Source organism: Anomalospiza imberbis, chromosome 1, assembly GCF_031753505.1.
Source record: "Anomalospiza imberbis isolate Cuckoo-Finch-1a 21T00152 chromosome 1, ASM3175350v1, whole genome shotgun sequence".
NCBI lineage: Eukaryota > Metazoa > Chordata > Aves > Passeriformes > Viduidae > Anomalospiza > Anomalospiza imberbis.
In genome coordinates this window covers 7429401-7454195 of record NC_089681.1, presented here as the reverse complement: position 1 = coordinate 7454195, position 24795 = coordinate 7429401, and the positions used below count along the sequence as shown (strand labels likewise).

The 24795-nt window shown below is 41.0% G+C and overlaps 2 long non-coding RNA genes across 2 annotated transcripts; both read right to left on the bottom strand.

The window, feature by feature from the left end:
• Positions 1-1114: 1114 nt before the first annotated feature.
• Positions 1115-3890, bottom strand: LOC137474901 (uncharacterized). The gene is made up of 2 exons (XR_010999556.1): positions 3724-3890; positions 1115-2342 (listed from the first exon to the last, which is right to left on the bottom strand). It is a non-coding gene; the product is annotated as an uncharacterized lncRNA (long non-coding RNA).
• Positions 3891-5530: 1640 nt separating this feature from the next.
• On the bottom strand, positions 5531-18713 carry LOC137468631 (uncharacterized). The gene is made up of 3 exons (XR_010996072.1): positions 18047-18713; positions 6690-7023; positions 5531-6349 (listed from the first exon to the last, which is right to left on the bottom strand). It is a non-coding gene; the product is annotated as an uncharacterized lncRNA (long non-coding RNA).
• Positions 18714-24795: the final 6082 nt, after the last annotated feature.

Here is a 24795-nt window from a genome sequence, read left to right as displayed (position 1 = left end):
CAGCATTTTGAAGACAGCCCTTGTAAAAATGCTGAAGTTTATTGTAACGTGGATCTCTAAACCACTGAAATAAAAATTTGTGTGGGAAATTTCCAATAGCTTCTACTATTTAAATGCAAATGTGCATACAGAGCTTTGTTCTAGACATCAGTCATTTGATACAGCTTGGGGTTTGTCCCTGCCCTTAAATACCTGAAATTCCTGCTGAGATGCACATTCTTAAAGAAAGAAAAAAAAACAAAACAAAACAAAACAAAAAACAAACAAACCAACAAACAAAAAACAAAAACAAAAAACAAGAGCCAAAACCAAAACAACAAAACCCCCAACAGCAACAACAAAAAAAGCTACAACTGAAAAACCCGAAGAAGCAACCCACCAATCTTCCCCCCAGTTTGTGGATCTCATGTCAATATTCCCTGTGCAGCATCTGTAAAAAGTTGTTTAATACAGGCTGGTCCCTCACCTTATCCAAATGGCCCTTAGGCCACCAGCTGCTGCTGGAGCAGAGAGGCACATATAGGGGAATATACTGGCCATGGCATGCCAAATGCATTTGCCACAGCAGCAGCCCTCTTTATTTCTCTGTCTCTTCCTCTAGAAATCTTGAATGTGTTTAAATATTAAAGCTAGACACATATCAGTGGATCCCCTGTGGAGTCTTTCATTGAAAACATCCAAAATCCAATAAAATCAGCTGGTCCTTTTGATGTTTGTAAAGTGGTTGTTAACTGAGGTGGCTGGGCTGGGAGTCCAATATCAGACTCCCATAAAGATATCTACAGAGTATTTCCAATAATGCTGATAATTGTAATCTCCTTGCTGGGTATTCCACTTTGCTCACTAGCATAGCCTTTTTTTTTTCAAAAAGGCTATTTAGAAGGATTTGTTTGCTTTATTTCTACCTCCATGTAGCATTGATTTTCTTTGTGTCCTAAAGAAATCCCTTAGCCAAAAAATACATTGAAGTTACATAAATCTATTCATTTCCTATGCAAAACTGTTGATAGTACTGTCTAAACTAGAATTCTTTCATCTGTATTAAGAAGGGAAAGTGATTACTGTGTCAACAGGGTGAAAACTCAGCAATTCTAGCATTTAGGGTTTGGTGGGGTTTTTGCCTTAATAATGTTGCTCCACTTGCATCTCCCCATAAAAACAAATGGAGGAGGACAACAGACTTCCAGGTACTTTTCATGATCACAGACCCAAGCACAGCTGGGAAGAACAGGAACTTCCCAGCCCTTTAGGATTAAGTTAACATGTAAAATAAGCTTACATGCTTTGCTTTACAAGCAAACCCTTTCCATGCTCTCAAATCAAGACTGGTAAAACACAAGGACAAACATCCAGCTCCTGCAGAAATATTTATACTTCCATTTAATTTTCACATCAGGCATCAATACAATTCATGAAGATTAAAAACGGAAGTCAGAAGACAATAGAAGTTCTCAGCCAAAGTAGTATTGTCTGTCTGGAAGAACAAACTCTTTCAGCAGCCGCCACATTAACCATTGGCCTCAATCAGTTTTCCAGTGAGTAGCAGGCGCTTTTCCAATTTTCTAATACATACTATTGCCTTGGCAAGGAGTAAATGGGATCTTATGCCAGGACACTTGTATCTAGAGCATACTTTGACTCCTTGCTGTGTTTGCAGAAATTCCAGGTACACATCATTAATCACAAAGCCTGTCCGATTCTTGAATTATTTAATACAATATTGGAGCGGTTTTGAATTATTTAAAGCAATATGCAAAAGGTTCTCTGAGATATACATGCAGAGATTATTAAGAACCTTGCTAAACAGACTTAAATAGCCAGAACCTAATATCAGCTCCCCATGTTCCATAGCCCTAACTTGAGGAGGAAATGAAACAAAATACTGCTGTCCAACAGCCTCCCGCTTTACCCTAAAATTTACTGCAACTGTTATAAATAAATGAAAAGGTTTTAATCTACCTCATTCGAAACTGCTCAAAACATGACAGGGAAAAGCAGCCAGCACATTGTAATTTGGTATTAGTGGAGAATGGAAAAGAAGGAGGTTTATCTGATCCTCCTGATCCTGTGAACAGGCAGATAGAACATGGGGACAGATTGTCTTCCAAAATGTTTTGATCTTTTTTTCTGTAGAGATCAGGAATGAAAGAACAACTTCTATAATGAATCTGGTAGCTCTTCAAGATACATTAAGAGTGAAAACCACTACTTGGGTCTACTTGTGAAGTTCATTCAGCTCCTTAGTCACACTTAGAACTAGTGGACCACAGCCAGATCAGTACAAAGGGTGCTCCAGGAACCAAATAGCAGATCTGGACATCAAAAAGCGACTTCAGCTTAACCTCTGTTGTGGTTTGACACAGAAGTGATTTTTTTTCAGGAAGCTGGGTCAAAACAATCAGTGGTCGGGTTTGGATATTGGCACCTGGAGTGACCACTGAAGGTATGGACACGCCTCTGAGAACACAGGGGGTTAAAAGCAAGAACTCCCAGGAGAACTCTCTCTTTGGTTCCGGTCATCAGAGAGTGCAGACTCTACCCTGCCCAGCCACAGGCTGGGTGAAGACATGCGGCCTGAGGGAGGTAGGCCCAGGGGACTGAAAGACTGGAACCGAGCCAGCTCCTGTGGATGGAAGGATGGAGAGAAAGGAGATGCTTTTGTTCCCCCCCTCCCTCAAAAGGGAAGGAGACAGAGAGCCTGACAGCATCTGGAGATTTGCCAGCAGAGGAGAAGGAGAAGGCGAGGGGTGGGGGGGTGGGGGTGGTAAATGCCCAGTGGGGGAGTTGGAGTTCTCAGCAGAGATTTCAGCCCTCTGGGGAGTCTGAACTTTTAACCCTATCCTGGAAAATGAAGGCTTTGTAAAATATTACTCCTCCTTGATTTATAGTGAGAGACAGTCCGAGACCTGAGATGTTAGAAGAAGAAATTGTTAGGTGGGAAGAGATGATGGAGTAGCTTTTGGCTGGACTCTTCTTGTTAGCCATAGACTGAACCAAATTCTCCTGAAATAGAGACTGCATTTAGGGGGATGCAGTGGTGAACCAAAGAGACCTGCTTCAGCAATCACCAGCACAGGAATGGCAAGAACAGAGAAAAACTGGGGAGGGAATGGTGATGCCCTCTGTCTTCAGGAAGAAGATGATCTCTGTTCTTGGACCCTGTGCCCCAGGGGGAAAATGGGGAGGGACTGTAGTCCCAAGATGAGAAGCTGAACTGTTCTTTTGGTCCTTGGCAAAGCATCCTTAAAGGAGCCCTATGAGCAGTCTGCCCATGCACAGTGGTGAGAGCACTGTGACGTGGAAAGGAGGGTGTCACGCTGGCAGATTTTCTCCGGGCGGTTGCCATGTGTGACATGGAAACACAGGAGGTGGCAATGGTGTTTCCTGGGGAGTCTATGGTGCAAGAGAGACTCCACTCTCCCTTGATGGACTGAGTATTGATTATCTGAAGGGTGGTAACGTGATCAGGAATCCTGGGTGATGTCTCACTGTGGTTGTTTTGGAAATTGGGTGGGAGGAGGAGTGTTTTGGAGGGTCTTCATCCTGGATTTAGTGTGTGTGTGTCTTTTACAGTAGTAGTAGTTTAATAATTTTTTTTTCTTCTTTTGTTATTAAGCTTGGGCCTGCTCTGCTCTGTTCCTGATAACATCTCACAGTATTTATATTGGGAAGGTGTATTTTCATAGGGGCGCTGGCATTGCACCAGTGTCAAACCATGACAACTTCATAAGCAGTTCAGCCCACATTTAAAGAATGACTTTGTGGCCATGAGATTGTTTTTGTGTTATGATTATGCTTTTCCACTGAAATATTCCTTACACTCATTATAAAGATGGGCTGGGAGAAACATCCTGAACCCTAGAGAAGGCAGAAATGGCAGCTCAGTAATTCTCATTTCAAAATAATCAAGAGAATCAAGAGAATCAGCTCCTGAATCCTTCCTCCTCCTCCTATTTTCTTATATAGCCATTTGCTAGGGAAGACGCGGACCAGCTCCTTAAAGGCCCTTGAGGACAGATGCTTATAGATTTAGGATCCTACAGAAGTGAGCATGCCAGGTGACCCTAATCTGTCCTGCTGTCTCAGTTTGATGATGCCTATAGGCACATTAGCAGATATACTCTGGTTATTTTCTTGAAACTTTTCATCCCAGCCAAGCAGGTGAACTGAAATTTCCTACACAGTTTTTCCCTTTAGCTTTGCACAGAGAAGCTGAGATTCTTCTCCAGTCACAGCCTTGCAGAGCTGCAATTCTTTGTGCAAGTGTGCCCATATGTCCTTTAACCTGGCCCAACAGGGACATGGACCTTAAGGATTCATTTTCAATAAAATATTATTTTCCCTCTGTTTCTAAGTAATTTAGCTCTGAAAACAAAAAGCCCAGTCAGTTTTCACTGAAAAGTACATAGCATTTTCCCATTATTAATCTTAAAATACTATAATTAAATGCTGAAGAAGGGCAGCAGAAGAGGGATTACTGACATGCATTTTTTAGCCAAGTAATCACAATGGAAGCATTCACCTTTCCACTCATTTTGAGATGGCCATGAACCTATCATATAGCCAACTCTAACACACCAGGGTAATAAAGATGGTGAAACATCTTCATTTATCCATTCAGCTTGCCCTGTGAGTTTACAAGGGCTGAAAATCTATTTGCTTTTCACCTCATTTAGCCTTGATTTAAAGGTATGACAGGAAATAAGTGGATACCATAGTTCAGTGTCCCTCTGTATGGAGTAAAGCCTGTCACACATTGTTGCTGAGATTTCTGCTGCAGTATGGACATGGGGGTATGACCCCATGTGAGTAAGGGACAAAGGAAAACACACAGCTCTGTGCCTGACAACAAGGCAGGCACAAAACATTCAGGATTTTGCTCACTCCTTTGTCCAGTGGTTTGATTATTGGAGAAATGAAAGGCAGTCCCACTGCACCTCCTTAGGGAGTGCTCCTGGGACTGTGCAAAGCATCAGGAGGCCCTGACTCACCAGGATATCGAATTTCTATATCTTTGAAAGGTCTTGAATGTTCTGAGAGAGATAAGAGCATCTGGGGCCAGCTCTTCTGCCTGGTCTATCACGCCTCCACTGGTGTAGGGCAAGCCTAGTTTTGTGATTTGTTTTATAATGTCATGTAGAGTAAGGTGCTCTCTTTCCCTTCCCTCCCCACAAGTCCCCAGGCTACGCTGACATTGCACTAGGTGGATTTTGCCCTGTACACTTTTTGGTCATTCATTCAGCACCACATTCTCTTTACTTCATGTACATCCAAAATTACAACATAGAAATTGACCAGCCAGTGCCTTGTCTATCCTGAAGGCAACGTTATCACACCACAGGTACAGCTGGCTCATATTTCTTTCTTTCCTTTTTCAGTGTTGCCCATAATCTTTAATTTAAGGAATTTTAAAAGCGACTGACAAGTCCAGTTGTTGTTACTTTATGTCTTGACTGGTGAAAAAGGCCATTATGAATACATTATTTTTGTTTCATTGACATCCATTCTCATCACTTGATTCCTTTGAAATCAGTTTTGTGCTTGTAGAACTTAAGAGTTATGCACTTAATCTTAACATCCTTACAAAGATTTTCAATCAGACATTTATGTTAATCCAGAGCCTGCAATATCCACCATAAAATTGTTTTAAGGGTAATATAGACTTTCAAAGGCAAAATATTTTTAGTTCATATTTTTCTTAACTTCTCTATAATTTTAATTGTCTGCTTTTTTAAAAAGAAATGTGTTTGGGTTTTTTTATGCAACATTATTTTTCCCACAGAGCATTCTTTGATGTACACAAAACCAATAATACAGAGATAACCATCTTGTGCCATTATCGTGGCACTTCAAGACTTCTTTGAATTATTTGTGGTGCTGTAGAGATTAGAAGACTCTTAGTTTGTATATGAACGTCTTTCATTTAATTCACACAGAACTGGTTCTGTTTATTAAACACTTTCAATAGGAGGCCACCATCACAAAGAAGAAAAAGGCTTCCCAGCTTTTATTGTAACTGCAAATTTTGTATCGTGCTGCAGCTCAGGGTGTGTTTTCATCTGCAACATGGCTTCCTTTGTAAAGTGAAATATTTAGGGTGAAATTCTGACATCTTATTCACGTTCTGCAATAACAAATTCTTCCACTCAAATCAATAAGACTGCTCAAAGGATGAAAAGTTACATAACATGTTAGAGGTGGGTAGAACCTGATCCTTCAGAATTCAGCTGCATTTCTTTTCCTGTTAGCCTGCTCAACCAAGCTGGATGAGAATAGCCATAAGAGCTTCGGCCCATGTGAAAATGCTGCTGGTACCAGGAGAGCAGGACTCAAAATCAAACTACAGCCCCTGTAAAGTGAAAGATGGAGAAATAGAAGGGGAAATGATTACAGTAAAAAAGCCAATTTAGTTATCAAAAATCTGCAAAATCCAAATGAAGCAATTATTTTTTTGAAAAGCAAGGAAGCAAATTGAAATTTTTGAAAAGCAAGGAAGCACTGTGCCGTCAGTTATACAAATGGAAACATTTAAAATGGAATTCAAATGGAATTCAATTAATTCAAATTGGAAACAGAGTATTAGGGTGAGAAGTCCGATAAAATTATGGTGACCTGCAGCTTTTACTTGATTGTTTATTAATAACGGAAGTATTATAAAATACTATAGATATGTTAACAGGCACACTTACCTATTTCAGCTGATGAATTATTATTAAAGTTTTGCCCAAAGCAAATGTGCTGAGAAAAGAGGCCACACACTGAAATTATAGACACAGGCAGTGCTGATGCCCCTCGAGGATCTTTCTTTAACTTTTACAACTTCTTTCTCTCCTCTTATGCCTGAATGATTTTTTTCAACATATCACAGCACTTCCTCTACAAGGTGTTGTAGAGGACAGACCACATGTCCCAGAGCCCAGAAATCCACAGCAGAGCAGTAGACTTCCCACAGGCCACTCTCAGCATATAAGTTCACAGGCAATTGTAAGAATGTTTTGTCCTCCTGTTTTTTTCTCAGATGAGCTGGAAGAATGAAAAAAGTGGTTAAGAAACCTTAACAGAAAGGAGGTTGTGACAGCCCAGCCTGGGAAGCCAAGGATTCTGTGCACTTGAAGGTATGCTAAAAGAAATAAGCCATGGCTCCCTTCATTTAAATTTATTTATTTATCTTATTATTTTAATGGGGACATGTCACATTATTAATGTAGTGGGAGAGAAAAATTGCAAACTCCAGCAGACCACTGAGTATAGAGTTGCATGGTACTGTGCTTGATTTTGCAATTTGGATGTGACAGATGGAAGAGTTCATGCAAGCCTTATGTGTATTCTTTTGGTAGAGAGGAACAGAATGTTTGAAACATTCATAGGCACATAAGATTTAGCCACCTCTCCTTACATTAATCAGGCAGGGTTTAGTCTGCAGAAGGGGATTGGAGGAGCTCTGGTCCCTTCTGATCAGGCTGATTGCTCTGATAAACTCATACTTCCCACTTAACTGCCTGTTCATCTCCATGGTCTCATCTTCACACCTGGATTTAGAAGTTTTGTTTTCTGGTAGCAAAGCCCCTGATACAGCTGTGGTTGATGAGTCTGTCTGTTTAGGTAGGCTACAATATAAATAAATAATGCTGAGCTGTAAAATTGTGGCTGACACCAAGAAAACTGATAAAATGGGAATGTTTTTGTCTTTAGGAATTAGCATAAGAAAGTTGAGGATGTGCATCAAGTTGATGCTGCTAAACTTCCAAAAACAGCTTGAGTTCCATGTGGCAGAATCCTGGGGATTGTAATTAAGATCAATGACTTGTCATTTTAATGAATATAGATCCAAATCACACGGGGAAATTTAGCTTGTTTTGTCTCAGTGCTGCAGTTTCCTTTACAGAAAGCAGGGAAGGTAAAACTTCCTTTTTCCAATTCTTTGTTTCTTCTTTTCCAGTGACCATGTCAGGGCAGGAGTATGTTTGTTCAGCACCTGCATCAGTAATGACCTGGACTAGAAGAGAGAGTTTACATGAAGCTGCAAAGAGAGCCACGACAACAGACTTCCTTTTCAGTTTCTTGATTATGTATTGGTACAAATTTATTACAACCAAGCAGTGTTATAGAAGTGGGGCTTCTGCTTTTGATCAGAATCCAGAAACACAGAGTTGTGATAAGAAGTTAATAACAAAGGACAAAATAATTGTACTCTGGAAATGTTTTGATTAGCACTTGTTGAAATTCTGAGCAAGGGTTTAGTCAGTACTTTTTTATCCTGGACTAATTGATCCATCCCTCTCTGGAAAATTCAGTCTATTGTGTCATTCAGCATAAGGGAACAGAAGTGTGTTCCATGATCTATGTAACAATCAGTCTTTTCACCAGTTTATTTTGCCTTTCACACAGCAAAGATGTGCATTCCCAAGGTGCCAGATGTTTCCACCATAGAGCAGGTGAAAGGTAGTAGAAAAGGATGTCATTTTGATGACTCTCTTTATAGCATATTCCTACCAGTGCTCATTTCAGAATCTGGGATGACAGTAGTAAATAATGCTGAGTACTCCTATAGCACAGAACATCTTCAAAATTAAATTTTAGTAGTAGTAGCTTGAGAGATCTCTGAAAAAGTGAATGTGTACCTAAGGGGGAAAGTTAAAACTTGACTGTGATAAAACCGTGTCAAGCCAAGAAGTGTTCCCTGGGGAGTAACTCTTTCTCATCTAGAAAAATAATAAAAAATGCTTCTGTGAGTGAGTAAAATGAGATGCTTAAATGGACTCCAGGGAAATTATTGTGGGGGAAAAGGTAATTGTTTAATTTCTCACTACAAATCAAACTTAACTTTTAATTTGGGTAAATATTAAAATTCAAGAGAGACTTTGGAAAAATTTAATAGTTATTATACTTACCTGTGAAAATTAAGATGCTTGCTATCCAGCTTGACATTACAGACCTGTTGAGATATTGCAGAGAGGTGGAGGCAGTTTTCTCTTCCTGATATTTCAGAACAGACTGAGATTTCAGATGGGAGCTGCCTTGATCTGAAGGCCATATTCATAAGAGCTCCAGCATTGTAGTTTTGAGGAAATACAGATAATATTTGAGCCCAAGTCGTTGTATGTCACTTAAAGTAAAAGTTCAATGAAAAAAACCCATGCCATCAATGTTTTGGTTGTTTATATTGTGCCACAGTAAAGATCATTTACTTGTGTTCCCTAACCTACTCTTCCTGGCATAAGGTACTGGATGCCAGAGGCAAAACTTTCCTCCCCACGCCATGCAGAGCAAAACTCCGTTGTTTGACCTACCAACATAGAGGAACATGAGTTGTAAACCAGTGGAATTAAACACAAAATGTTAAATATACATTTTGGAACATAAGGAATGAAAAGATAAATATTAAAAGACATCCCAATAATAGCAATACATAAAATTTCTGATGATTCTCTGAGTATTTTTAGAAAGCAGTGCATTGCTGCGGTATACAACTGAAATATCACCCAGTGAGACTTCAGCATAATTACGCAATGATTAATCAATACTTAACTAAAGAAATTAAGCTGAGGAGAAACAATTAATTGAAGTTAAGTGAACTTTGACAGCTCATATTAAACTAAGGCTCTAATTAACAAAAGCATTGTGCATCCTCTAAATGAAGGGATGTGCAGGCTTCAGGTGCCAGGGATGGGGTGAGTGTTACTCTGCAAATTTCTTGATGATGAGGAGTCACTGAGGGAGAGTTTCATTTCAAGGCTTTGAAAAGAGAAGGTGATCTTTCTTTGGTTGCTCACAATGCTGTTTGGTGATTTGATCCTAAGTTCCAGCAGTTCAGGTGGCTCTCTGGAGGAACAAATGTAGTCTCCTGCTAGGGTTTGCAGCCTAGCCCCATGTCCTACAGGCTCTTATCCTTTAGAACCAAGCTGCTGGATGAGGTGGGGGGCACTGCTGTAATGTCCATGACACTGCCAAACTCCACGGAGCCAAGGAGCTCTGGCCCTTGCATCACTTGGAGCTCCACAGTCCAATTTCCTGCAGGATTTGTGGCTGTGGAGAAGCCCAGCAGGAGCAGCTGTTCCCAAAGGGCTGCAGTCCACAGAAGGGTTGGGACAGGGAGATAGGGGAAGAACAGTCTGGAGGACCTGAGAGGGCCTGACTGTGACAGAATTTTCTCCTTCTAATGTCTCTTTCCTCTCTGTTCTCATGTTTTTACATTCCCCCCCAAAGTAACTTTCACTTTTAGTGCTGGTGAATGCCATCCTCTATGGACACTGTTTATCAGCCCTTTGTGCATGTGAGACTGTCCCAGTATCTTCTCTGCAAAACTGTCTCATGAAACCACAGAGTCTGGATACCTGACCTAATGCTTCTGAAAATATTGATTTATTACCTGGAGAATAAGCCTGGGGGAGGGAAGGAGCAGAATACAGGGAAGATCTCTAAGTGACCACTGTTATCTCTTGGCTCCCAGGAAAGGAAACAGAGACTGGTTCTCTTTGCAGTAGCCAAGTCGTATCCCATAAGCCCAGGCTGATAATGAGTGAGGGTCAGGAATGGGGTTTAGAGCCTAAACTCAGCCCCAGCCCACCTGAGGGAATTATCCCTCTACTGAGTGGGGCCTTGCTTGTTTTTAGAGGTACTGGAGAGTGGCACAAATCTGAGATGAGGGAAAATAAAAGAAATATGATTGGCTAGTAACTTAATTGCTCTGTTAATTGCTTTGCCTCTGGTGCTCCCATCCCTGCAGAGAAAGTGCCTGAGGGTTATCTCAGTTGTGTGAGTTCCCCTCAGTGATGAGCAATTATCTCCCAGGCAGAGACTACCAAATGTGGCTGTCACAAGATAGCTCCATTCAAAATGATGGATGAGCACGAATGAAGACAAACTTCATTCCCAGAACTCAAATTAGGAGCTGATATATCCTTATTTGTGTGGATTTGGCCTGACTTTGTAACAGCACAAATGTCAAGATGTACCTCACCAAAGGTTCAGGTCCTGAGCCCAACTCCACAGCTGGAGCCCACCTGCAAAGCCTTGTTGGACATTTACAGGTCTCATTTTCCTTTTGTTGAGCCTCTACAGGATTGGTGGGGTCATGGAAATGTTCTGGGTGCTCTTTGTGGAGGAGGCAGCATTTCTCTGCTTGCCTTGACCAAACCTGGGCTAACTTGATCCAGTGAGTCCCGTGCTCTGGGGAGGGGAGGAGCATTTGGAGTCAGGTTAGACAGGGCTGGTGGAGGTAAGGCAGTGTTCTGCTGCTTTAGTCAACAAACAGGAAGAGCAAGCTGAGAACTTGCACTGGTTTTGCTCTTTGAGCAGCTGCACAGCAATCCCACAGAGCTCCAGGTCCCGCTTTGTGGGGGGACCTGTGCTGTGGAGGAAGGAAGAAATTTACTCTGCAGGAAATTCCAAATCCTAATGGGACAGAGGAAGAAAGCAAAGAAAAACAAAACACATCCACAGAAATGCAGAGGTGAAGTGATCTGCCTGTGGCCACTCATAAGGCAGTAGCAGGGTGAGGGAGCACACCCCGTGCTGTTCCCATTAAAGCCTCTCCAGTGAGAGTGCCTGACCTGGCACTCGTGTGGGAGAGTGTTCCCGAGCAGTTCCATAAATGTGCATTATTGCCATGCTCCTGCCTGCCATATTTCCTCTTCTTTATTCACCAAGTGGTGGGAGCTGTCTCTGGCTCATCAATTAAACCCAGAAGTGATGATTTCCAAAGGCATTGCTGCTTAGTGAAAGAAATTCATCCTTAGGCTAAAGGACGAAGCACAAGACCTAAGTGTTATTTAAATGGCTCATAAAACATGTGCTGGCTCTTTAGCCTGAATGAAAATCACCCTTAGCTAACATAGGAAATATCCTGCTTTCCTCTGCCTTCCCCAGTCTTTTCATGATGATGAATCTCTTTCCTCTTGCTCCCCATTATTTCTGTAAATGAGAATATGCTGTAACATTGCTGAGGTTGGGCTAATTAAATCAGCTCTTTCTTATCTCATTGATCTGCATTTTAAAGCTGAGCTGATTAAGGATGAGAAACTATATTTGATTAGAAATATGTTTTTGCCAGTTAGTTACATCAAAGGGTAGATTATGGGAGAGCAGAGGAGCTGAACTCACATGGCTACTCTTTCTCCTGGATGTTAAAAGGGAAGAGAAATAACATGAAATAAAAAACAAACCCCAAGACACATTCCTAACCTATAATTTTTCACAGCAAATGATGATCCTTTTGTTTTGTCTTCTGGGAAAAAAAATAATAATATATAAGTGAGACTGTGATACAGAGAAAAGATTTCCATAAGCTGTGCAATGCTGTGGATGGTGCTTCACCAAACATCCAGCAGAAATCTCACTAAAACTGCAATCCCTTCCTTCTTTTATGGCGGCATCAGCAGAGTCACTCAGCACCCAGGACCAAATGCTTACCTGGGCTGGCAGCCAAAGCAAAGGCTCAGAGCAGGGCCCCTGGCTGGTCCTCTGCCTGGGCAAACTGCACAGCTCCTGTGCAGTTTTTGTGGCATTCGTAACCACCATGTCTATTAAAGAAAATATTATGCCTGGTTTGACTACCTTACAAAGTCCTTCCTTTGTTAAAGTCCTTTATTTAGCAAAAGTTTTTGATGGCTCCAAGGATGCTGCATGTGCAGCTCAGAAAGGGCTTTTTCAGGGAAGGTGGAGTTAGGAAAATTGATAGGAGGCAGAAATTTCATTTTTCTTCCTCTTTGAGTTTTCCAAGAAAACTCAGTGCCATATTTAGTGCCACAAATTTGAAGATGGTGAAGAAACCCCATGTCAAGTGACCTCCTGTATTGGGCCACCATGCAGCCATCAGAACAGCTCCTAATTTCTCCTCAGTAGGGTTGGGACTACCACAGTGACTTTGTTCCTGTGTGCCACTGCTGAACTACACAGGGAAATGCAGCAGAGCCTCTTAGACCTCCCTCCTCCAGAGCGCTCTGGGTGGGGCTGTGCTGCACTTCTCAAGGTGCTGCGGGGAGGATCCTCCTCTCTGTCACTCGGTGCCTGCACAGTCACCCACACTGCTCAGCTGCTCCTCCTCCCCTGTCACCCCAGGCTTCCCCCATGGCCCTGACCTGAAATGGAATGGAAACCAGGGTCAGAGTTTTGTTGCCTTCATTGCCCACAGCCATCCTGCTGATGGTCCAGTGACTCACATTGTCAGGGCCTTAAACAGCTCCTTGGAAGAGCCTGTTGTAGGTGGGTGTCAGGACACAACCTTCATCACTCGGCTCTGAGATCAAGCAGTCAGGAATTAGAGGCAGCAGAGAGATCCCCAGAGATGTGGCATGTTCATTTGGAAAAGCAGCACAGCTGCAACAAAGCATGGGGCTAGCAGAAGGGTAACAGGAGTTTTACCCCGGAGTAATACTGTGCAATATTATGCTTTATTAGTGACATGTAGAAGTTAAGTAGGAAGGAGCAGAAGATGAAAGAAAATTTCCTTTCCTCAAACAAAGAGTGTATGATTAGTAATTAGACACAGACAACAATAGTAACCATTGTCCCTATATCAGCCCAGTGCACTTTTCTGAATACCACAACCAGCAAAAATGAGTTCCTCTCTCTAGCTGCACTCCTCTCCTCTGTCTTTTTACTTGAAACATTCATTTGAGGGGACTCCATGTAGGAACACAAGCAAACTTCATGCTTTCTACTCAAAAGCAGTAATAGGTGAGGATGACAGTCTACTTGCAGGAAGATATTTATTAAAAAACACATCCCACATATCAAGACCTGTATGCACAGAAACAGCTTTAGACCTAGTCCTTAAAATGTGATCAAAAGCCATTGGAAACTAATCTGTACATAAATTTAAACATATAACAAAAATACAGAGTGAGAAGAATGGTCAGCTCATCTGGTGTGGGGTTTCTGAAATGTCTGATCTGTAGAGGAACAAAACTAACTGTCATCAATTCATGGCTTATTTTTCATTTCTGTCACAAGTGAGGTGGTGCAAAAGCTTATTTATTTACTATGAAGAAATGCAGATATTTATCCTTAAATAAGAATTAAAAAAACTCTCTGCAAGAGATTAATCACAGCATGCCACGATGAGATTTAACAAGCATGAGATGCATGTAGGAATTATTTTTATATTTTTGCAGTGGCTGTATTTGCTTGTATTACTGCTCAGAAAGATAATAGCAGCTCTAGTGGCATTACTATTGAAATCCATGAAATTTCCCTTGAATTAAAATAATCCTTTAAGGAGCAACAGGGATGAGGAAGGTGACTCCAAACTAGTCTCCTTCCAGAAGACTGATTGCTGTAAATGGTAGCTCAAGTTAGAAGGAATTGAATATGTTTAGTCCTTCAAAGAGTTGGACTTTATGCATATAATTTTAGCTTTATGTGTTAGGCAATGGGATTTACAAGCAAAGTGCTCAGGATTCAGTTGTCAGAATTTACCCTCAAATGTGAATTTACTTGCTTCATGCACAGTGACCAGGACTGCATTTCTGGATAGCCATCCACCATTGGCGGTTCATCAGTTAAAGTATTTATTAAAATCCCAATTCATCTTTGAATACAACTTCCAATCATCTTGTTATGTGTGAATTCCTCACAAAATTTATTTGATAAGCAAATAATTATTAATTTTTATTAAGTATGTGACAGCAGAATTGCTCTGTTTGAAATCTCCGTAAGTTTCTCTTTAATAGATGAATGCAGCAGCCCAAAACTATGGCCTCCATTAAAACCAAATTAAAGGCTTATTTATGATATTCAGTTTTTTTATTTTTCCAAACAGGAGTTAACTTCTAGGCCAAAGAAGGTCACCTGAGCTAATATTTCTTTTAAAATATTTGTTTCAAGAACATTCATACTTTGATTCATTAGTTTCCTCTGTGAGGCAATAAGTAGATGCCTGTTTAAGAGACACTGCAATGATAAAATAATAATGTCTGAGTAATACTGGGGGTGGTGATGCCAGTGCGTATTGAGGAGGCATTTGAGTGAAACTGTGTTGCCAAGTTTGCAGGTTTTTTATTACAGTGATTAATAGAAATAGTTGTTCTCCTGAATTCAAGGTTGTTATTCTGTCTAGGTTTAAAAGCCTGCTCAACAGGAGCTCTGTACACGTTTAGGTGAAAGTGAGGCGGCCACTGGCTGATTTCCTGTTCTTAAATGTGATTGTATATAGTGTGGTATTTCTGAAGAACAGTTTTTTTTTTTTTTTTTTTCCTACCTCATCCATAAGAAAGCTCAAAAGTATATTCCTTCCATTTATTTGTTCATTTTAGAATAGTATCAATTACTTTAAAAATCTCAGGCAGCTGTAACAGAGAGGCCAACACTGTCCTCCTGTGTGTAATATAGATTCCCCCATGTCTCCCCTCCATCTAGATAACATCCAGAAACAGTATGGGAAACTCTTAACAGATGGAGACCTTTTCAGCCCAAAACTGTCTGCAGAATAGAGCTCAGCAGCAGAAGCAATGTGTTTATTTGAAGGCAGCTTCTTTGCAGAAGCATGGGATTGAGCAAAGAAGAATTTTCTCCCTCAGAGCCTTTCCTCAGGCCTTGGTTGCACTGTGTCGAGCAATATAGAGGGGTGATTGTGTCTAGAGGGGTGACAAGGTCTGTGCAAGACAAGTATTCCACAGAGAAGCTGAGACTTCACACCATCCCTGGCTGCCGGGCAGACATGTCCATGTGCCCACACATCTGTGCTTGCAGCAAATTTCACCTGCGTGAATGCAATCATGAGATGTCAGTCAAAAGCTTAGGAAATGGAGGCAATGCTTTCCTGGCTCCAGAAGTCTCAGTAATCAATGGAAAAGGGAATTAGGGGAGATTGTAATCTTTGCCTTGAATAAGGCTCTTGTTAGGAAAGCTTCTCATACTTGGGTGAGCTGATTGAGTTGGTCTGAGACAGAAAGTACAGAGTGGTATCTCAGCCTCTTCTGAGGCTACAGAATGAATGAGCTGTCGTAGCAAGCAAAAAAGAAACGGTCATGCATGTTCCCCTAATCTAAACCCTTCCTGAGTGTTCATCTCAGGACCAATATCTGTAAGAAACAGGTTAGAATGGCAAAGGGTTATGGGAAACTGGAACTTGCAGTTTGATCCTTTAGCATATCTAATTATTAAATTGATATCCAAAGAGAAGGATTATTTAATATGTCTAATTGAAGCAGGAGATGGTGCTTTCAGTTTAGCAGAGCTTCCTCAAAGGGTTGCATGAAGTCTAAAATTAATACTCATCTTTTTAAATTTATGGGCTCCTTATTACCAACCCTACCATAGCTGAAATATCACACATTTTACATTTTCTGGGATAACATGCAGCACAACATTTTCTGGCTGCTTTAACAAGCTTAGGAACTCATATTGCAAAAAAAAAAAAAAAAAAAAAAACCAAAAAAAAAAACAACCCAACAAAAAAACAAAACAAAACAAAACAAAACAAAACAAAACAGAAAAACCAAACAAACCTCATCTGCAGACCGGATAAAATAAGCAATAAATCCAGGGCAAAAACGTTTAAATGGCAGGCAAAGCCCACAGTAAAAGAAACCTCCATGGGAATAAAAGAAAAGTCTTTTAACTCCTGTGAGTGATAACAGTTTTAGAATCTTAATGCCAATACCCTGCCTAGTAGGGCAACAGCCTCTGCAAGCATAGGTCAGTGTTTCAGTGTTCCAGCTGCTGACATCGTGTGTCCAGGAAATTCTTGTCCTTTATTTCCCTGGTGCTGTAAAGCTGATGAGGGACAGAAGCTGATTGAAGACTGTAGCACCCAATTTTTCAAAGACCAAGTGTTATTTAATGTTCAGCAGGAAATCTGTATGTGGATTTAAGTCTGGGCCGATACTTTAATAATTACTCTGGCTGTTATGTTTTCTCAAAAAGAGGTCAATCCAAGGGCTGTGTTAGTCTCTGAAGGCAATTAGAGTAGCTTCAGAGCAGATTTTGTTTATCACTGTAGTTATAACAAGTATTTTTTGGGGTATTTTCCCAGCCTGTTGTGCTATCTAAAGTGTGACAAGGGATATTACTTAACAGCAGCTGGGGACCTTTGAGGGAGCAAAGACTGACTGATTAGACTTGACTTGTCATTTTCTGATCAATTCTTCTGAACAAAAAGTAACTCAGGCATGTGGTTAATTATAGTTTTGAAGGACACAAAGGGAAAATATGGGTAAAGTTAGAAGTTTATTAGGGTTATAGATTAAAAAATAGATTAAAAATCAACTGGAAAGCTAAGTAGAGGGTGCTTTAAAAATAATGCAAATGCTGTAAAAAAGCCACAGTTGTTTTGGTTTTTATAAGTCATCTTTAAATGTACTGTTATGAAAAATCCTGCTTCAGCTTGTTTAGGAAGCAGTAAAATCAGGTGTGAAATGAGTTTTGTAGCCTATGAAAATCTGAGGTTCCAACAACTGACCTTTGCTAAGACAAAATTAGCAAAGAGTAAAGGTCCAAACAAAAAATACAGAGGGAAAAAACAGACAAAAATAGAATTTCCATCTGACTTAGGAAGTCTAAGTTACAAGTACCAGCTTTATTTTTAGGGACTGGGACTCCCCAGATCAGAGCAATTGCTTCTACTATATTCTTCAGGGAAACCTGAATCTTTTGTTTTTGACTAATTGTAATTTTGCAACAAAACACAGTTTTGGCTGTTGCCTGTGTTGAGTCTGAGGGTGGCAGGGGGTGCAAGTGATGGTGACACTCCATCCCCACCCGTGAGGATGCTGCCAGAGGGTCGTACAAATTAACTAACATCTGATCACACAGGGGTGGCAGGTGTTCAAAGCAGGTGGAAATATCACACAGGGAAATCAAAGTGATCACAAGTGTTGGAGAAGCAGCAGTGGGATGAAGTTCAACTGTTCAAAAATGCAAACTTGCCTCGTTTTGGCCATTCTGAAATAGTTGGGAATGTGACTTGATGGGAGAAAGAGGACACAGACATGGCAGCTGATCAGGGAACTCATGAGTCAAACATAAGCCTGTGGTGTGTCAGGGAATATATATTCACTGGGGAAGAGTGAAGAACTCAATAGTACTAGACTCCCTGAAAACTCACCTGGAATACTGACTGTCATGCTAGTTAAACTGCTGCGAGAGTAATGCACTCAGACTGGGAGAGATTCAGTAAATAAATGTTAGTTATGATAAGAAAAGCCATAAGGAATCAGACTAAAGGCATTTGCAGTGCAATAGAGTGTTTCTGGTGGTGAGCAAGAGTAAAAGCTTAACAAAGAGTGTAAGATAGTATAAGATGAGTAATAGTTCCCCAAAACACTGTCAGTCTTCAGCAAATTTCAATTTAAAACTTCCTGAGCAAGAGGCATTATCTCTGCTTTTGCTTTCTTCCAGCAACTGTTTCCTCTGCTGGATTTCCTCCCATACTTTCTTCTGCTCACTGTGCTTTCAGCTTGCTTTCAGCATGTCTGAAGCAGCAAGGATTTCTGCAGACACAAGATGTGGGAGAAACATCAGCTTTTGCTTCTTTGGAAACCAATACTTTTTAATTCCTCTAATGTCACTAGTTCTTATTTTTAAAAAGCCATTAAGCAATCATTTCTTGTTCATTGCTTTCTCCCTAACAGTGATCTGGGAAATGGAAGTGCTTGTTTTACACCAAGACAGCTTGGCTTGTTAATTTTAACACAACTAAGGATGAAGGAACATGGCTGCAATCTATAAATGGGCACTAGGCTACACACTAGTGAAGAGCAAGAGCAGTCTGATGAAAAATTTTGTCCAAAGAGCAAAAGAATACTGAGAATGAATGAATTTAAGTTGAAAAGTAGAAGAAAGGTTTTAACCATGAAGAGAGAGAGACCCTGGGATAGTCTACTGATCATGGGTTGGCTTTGACTGAGCTGTATTTGTACCAATAGATCTATTAATTTTGAAGAAAACATCCTCACTTTTTTCTAAGAGCCCAGGAGATTAGTTGCATCAGGTGTGTTAAATTTTTCCCATGTTTTGGTTAGCACCTCTTCAGGTTGCCTTTGAGACTCTTGTCTGAATAGTCATGACCCATTTACAGGAGGATGAAGCATGGCCTTCTACTCATGTCTGCAGATGTACTTGAATGAATGACCCAGATGCTTTAATCACTCAGATATCCCCCTTCTTGGAGGGCGTGGAGAAAATCCTGAGTGATTTAAAGATAGAGCATACATTTAATTAATGAAAAATGTCATATAGCACAATGGCAAAGGAGCCCACCTGATGAGTGGGGAAGATTTTTCCCATGTTCTGCCCTATTTTTGGGAATGAAAAGTAGTTTCAAGAACCTGCTCAACTCTTGTCATTGCAGGACCATAACACTACACCTTCCTCCATAACGTTTTATCCCCTCCAAAACCTCCTTTGATGAAGTTTTGTTCCAACACTTCCCCCAGAGGACTCTGCTCTCCTGTCTAATAAATTTCACAGTTAGGAAGCTTTCTCTGATGCTTTGTCACTCACAGCCACATAAGAATGGATAAAGAGCTGCCTTCAGACGTCAGAGATGAAGAGTACTTATGTGCATGGGAACAGTCCCAACAGGAGTGAGATGAAGGACTACTGCAAATATCAGCAGTGTGGTTACCTTTGCTCACCTTATATAGCAGGGATCTAGCAGGAAATGCAAAGGTGTGAATTTCAGCACTTGTGAAAATGCCAGACTTACAGCCTTAAATAGCAAATTCTTCTGCCTCTCCACAAAACAAATATAGCAGGATGTCCACTGTGAGAGTTTTCTCACAAGTAGGTGTCAGCCCAAGGGTGAGAAATGGTAAGTAGGCACCCAAGGTGGGGAAGAAGTGGTCCTTCGTCCTCTGAGTGACAGAAATTGAAGCAGGGTCACCAGTTTTTTGCACTGTTGATGTTTGACACTGATCAAATGAAAACACTTGGTTGTTATGAATAAGAGTTCATTTTAACATGGCAACGGAAGACTTCTTTTCCAATGACCAGCCACTGAAATCACCCTATCACCTGCCAGTGGATTTAAAAACAATGTCATGGAAGGTGATTTGGGCTGAGATGTCATCTATAAAGTATTTAGTGTAATGAGATATATGGTTTTCAGTCACTTAGTGCATCCTGCAGTAGCTGCTAGATGGGTTAAAGACCAAATTACTCAATCCTAATGTCATACACAGCTCTTGCACAGTATTTTTATTGCTAATTACTTGGTGGCATTATATTCACATAAAATAAGACCAATATGGACATGGCTGTTTGGGCAGCCAGGTTGGACCTTTCCTGTGCAGCTCTTTACCTTGTCAGTGGAGGTGAATCACTAGTTGAAGCAAGATCCAATCTGAAGCTGGAGTGTTTAATTACCCTTGAAAAATGGAAAGGTCAAAATAGGACAGGAACGACAAAGTCAATTGAGCATCTGGACAGAGTCCAAGCTTCAGTCCTCACTCTCATCTCCTTGTTTCTTCTTTTGGAGGAGTCTACATTTAATTGTAGTTTTAAGAAGATATTTACACTGTATTCTGTAGTTATTTCTCTAGTTTTCTCCTTTTCCCCCCTCTCCTTTCCTTCTCTTCCTGCTTTCTTTTGCCTTCTCCCCCTTTTCCTTCCTCCCCTCTCTTGCTGTCTTCTTTCTTACATGTGAAAACTCAGAATCCTCTCCCCTTCCTTCCCCTCCCCTCCCCTCCCCTGGCCACATCCAGGCTGGGATGCAGCCTGTGGGTGGGGATAAGGATCAAGCCCAGTGAGGGGATCCAGGATGACACAGACTGAGATATCCACAGGCTGGCACTGAGATGGTCCCTTGAGCCAGCAGCCAGACCCCACATATTCCTCCCACAGATTTTATCTATGGTCACAGGCAGGATCTGCACATCAAAATACTTTGCATATGTGCATCTGGTGCATAAATATGCAGACAGAGAGGAACATTAACAGAATCAATTAAAAGCTCTCTCTACAACACTCAAGTTTTGCTGATCGTTAATCACAGATGTCTGATATCATTTTATCTCAAGTCAAAGATTCTCTGTCTCCTTTATAGCAATCAATGCACTGGGGTCTCTCACAAAGCCCACAGATTTTTGCTTCAGTGATCTGACAGGACAATAACTGTAACATTCTGACCCACGTAAGAGGCTTTGGGTGACGCATGTGAAAGGCTGCTTGTGTTACATCTATAATTCATTTGCAGCTTGGTCTCTTGGGGGAGCATGGGGAATCATGGCAGCTGTTTAACAGCCCTCAGCTACAACTGAAAGTAAAGGGAGCCACAATTCAGCTGAAACATTATGTAAAGATTGTGCTCACTGGGCCAGGGAACCTGAACTAACATGTCTATTTTTGTGAGGAGTGTTGGGGGATTTTTAATGACTGTAAGATCCTTGATTTTACAGCTCAGTCAGAAATACAATAGCCATAATAACATATTGTAGTGATAGCATTCTTCAACGACCAAGTTTTAAGGATGTGGGAAAGGTTACGGTAGAGAAGTAATATCATTTATTAGACCAACAGAGACACATGAAAAAAAGGAGATGAGTTTCCATGCACATAGCCCTTTCTACAATTCTCAAGCAGAGAAAATAGATGAGAAACTAGGGAGGGCAAGGTGTAACTCTCTCAGTTTAACAGTATCACATTAATTTTTTCAGACAAAGTGGCTGATGAAAATGAGGCCCCATGGGACAGAGGGATGGGTTATTACTGCCCAATAGCCATGTGAGCAGCAGGATGTAGTACCTGTGGAAAATGGCAGTGCTAGACCAAATCTCGCATGTCACAGCATCATGGTTTGGATTGGAAGGGACCTTAAACATTGTTCCAACCCCTCTGACATGGGCAGGGACACCTTCCAGTAGACCAGGTTGTTTCAACCCCATCCAACCTGGCCTTGAACGCTTCAAGGGATGGGGCAGCCACGGCTTCTCTGGGCAAAGTCAGTGGGCATAGCTGACCCTGCTCTGACTGCAAGGTAAACTGCTTTGGCACTTAGGGTGGTTCAAACCGCTGTGTTTCACCTTTTTGATGGTCTCGTTCTGCACACAGCCTGGGGAGTTTAGCTGATGCACCAAAATCCATTGAAAACCTGAAAAGCAGATTAAATGCTTCTATTCAAAGAGAGAGAAAATGAAACACTTAAGCTCAGCCCCCTGTAACAGGAAAGAAAATACAGGAAAAAACAGTGAGCAATGCAGAGCACATTGCTAAGCAGCTGCAGAAGTACCACAAGCTCACAGATCTCAGATGCTGCATTTGGGGTTTTTTATCCTCATAGAGGAAGCAGTAAACGTAAAACATATAACACATGTGAACTAAATAATTAAATAGTTTTCACAGGGGAAGAGATGACCCAGGCTATGAATCACTGTCTTGAGGAAGAGGTGTTTGCAGGGGTGGTGAGAGAGAAGATGAATGGGGTTGGGTGGGCTGGATGGACCTCTGACCCTGGGCACCAGGGCTGTTTGGATGGACTTACTGGCCATGCTGAACACTGCTCTACTCTGGTTGTTGCTGGTTCACAGCCATGAACCCAGAGCAGAGTCAGGGCACCTCTGCTTCCTAGTACTTGTCTGAGCTCTGCCTTGAGTCCTTTATGAGTTTTCCACCTGCCTTTGCTCGACTCCAGGGAAACCAATGGCTCTCTGCCAGCTTTTGTCAACAGCATGTGAAAGGACAATGTTTGCAAGACAAAGTAACTGGTGTTAAGATTTCTCTGTAAAGAAGAGGTTGCTTCATTAAAAGGTCGGTTCTGCACTAAGAGGTTAATAAGTATTTGCTGCAACTCATCAATGTCAAGACTAAAACCAAACAGGAAAATGGCAATCTCTTTCTCTTTTGTAAAGGAACTTGTTGAAATAACTGCCTAAGTCTGTCCTCTGTTTACTAAAACAGCTTCGGAAATCTCTAAATCCATTTATCCTGAGGATTATCATCATCTGGTTTCCAGACAACATTCTCATTTCCTCCAGTGAGGTTTTCTGATACCTTAGGCCATTAGCTGTGGTATTGATCTTTCCTTAATACGTGAGAATTCCTACAGCAAAGGCAGCTCTGCATCTAAAAAAAAACCCAAGCAAAAACCTGTTTTTATCTGAATAGCCAGAACAGCATTTTGTTAGAGACAAAATTTAACATTCTGTAGCTTTTGTTTATAATAAATGTATCAGGGCAGGCTCTAAAGACACCCTTCACAGAATAGATTGAGCCTGTTATCAGCCACCTGGGGAAAATCTGTTCCAGAAACAAAAGCCTGTGACACACCAGTCCTTCAGCTCCTAGTCCTATGTCTCAGCCCTGGGGAAAGAGATAATGGACAGTGCTTGGGAGTGCAGCCTCTGAGATTTCACCTGGCTCTTCCCACCCCAAAATCCACCCCCCTGACAAATCCTGTGCATCAGTCCATAGAAAGGTAGTAACCAAACCCTTATTATTCACCCTAAATAATCTGACAGGGATTGTCAGGCTGGTGCCTCTGTAACAGAAATGGAGGGAAGAAACCTTAAGAAAAGACTGATAAAAGAAATCACCACATCTTTACTTATTTTATCCTGCTTTACAGTCCTGTTTCCCCCTTTTTCTCCCACTTACTAGGCAATGTTGAAATCCCACAATACTCCTCCATTAAAGGAAAACAATTCAGTAACCTTAGGAAGAGGGAGATGATGACAGATGGGAAAGGAGGTAAGAGTGTTTGGACCATTTGGACAGGTGTGAATCTATTGCTACTTCTAAACTAATGGGAGCTTGTTGGAAAGCTTAAGTTTCTCAGAAAAAAATTTTCTCTGCAGCTATAATCCACGAGGCAGAGAACAAAGAGTTAAATTCATTCACCTTAGCTATCAGGACAAATTTGTTTTCCCAATAGTTCAGCCAGAATCTCTGTAAAGACAACTCTTGTTCCCCCCACCTCCATTGACATGACCTTCAGCAGGTCTCTCTGTTAAACATATAAGTCACCCAGCCCAATACAGTGTTCATGGGAGGAGAGAGGCTCCCCCAAACACTGCAAAAAGCAGATTGACTAAAAAAGCCTGTCATGGAATAGGAAAAAGATTGCTAGAATTTACTTCTTGCCACTTTGGACTTCTTTTCGTGCTTGAAGTATAATTTTCAGCAGTTACAGAGAAGTGTGATTTAAAATTTCTTAATTAGAAGAACCCTTCAATGTATGAAAGTCTTCATTAACACCTAGGAGCAGTCATTATGGTCAAAAAATTCAAATTCGGGTGCCTTAAGTAAGAATAAGTATACACTTTATCAATTTTTCAGTATGTCTGAGCACCTGCAGATAACATTTAAGATGAGTTAATTACAGGATCCTAAATATGGATTAAAGGATTAGTTTTAGACATCAAATTGTGAAAAGTTTAGCTTATGTAACTTACCAGGGCCACATGGAAAGTTGGATTTAGATGTAGAATCACAAATCTTCTTAAACAGGAGGAAGGATGCAGTAAAGGTTTCAGGTTTGTCTTCCTTGTTTGCCACAAACTACTTCTTCCCAAAAACCCCATAGGGAATTAAAAACCATAGGACTTAGTGTTCTTTTTTCTGAAGTTTCTTTCTTAATTGTATTAGCAATTAGGAGTGATCCTGCAGTGTAACAAACCAAAACTCCAACCAACAAACAAAGAAATCCCCAAACAAAGCAGTAATTTTAGGCTATAGACAGATGCTCAGTGAGCAGCCACCTCTGCCAGCTGATGATATTATCGTGTTCAGCTGCTATTTTGCAGCTCTGAATTTGTATCCCTTTCCCTTTTCCCTTTCTGCAAGCATTTCAGCTCTTCTGGCAAAAAGAGTCCTGTGAACACTCCCTAACTCAAACAGTAAAAATAGGTGATTAGAGTT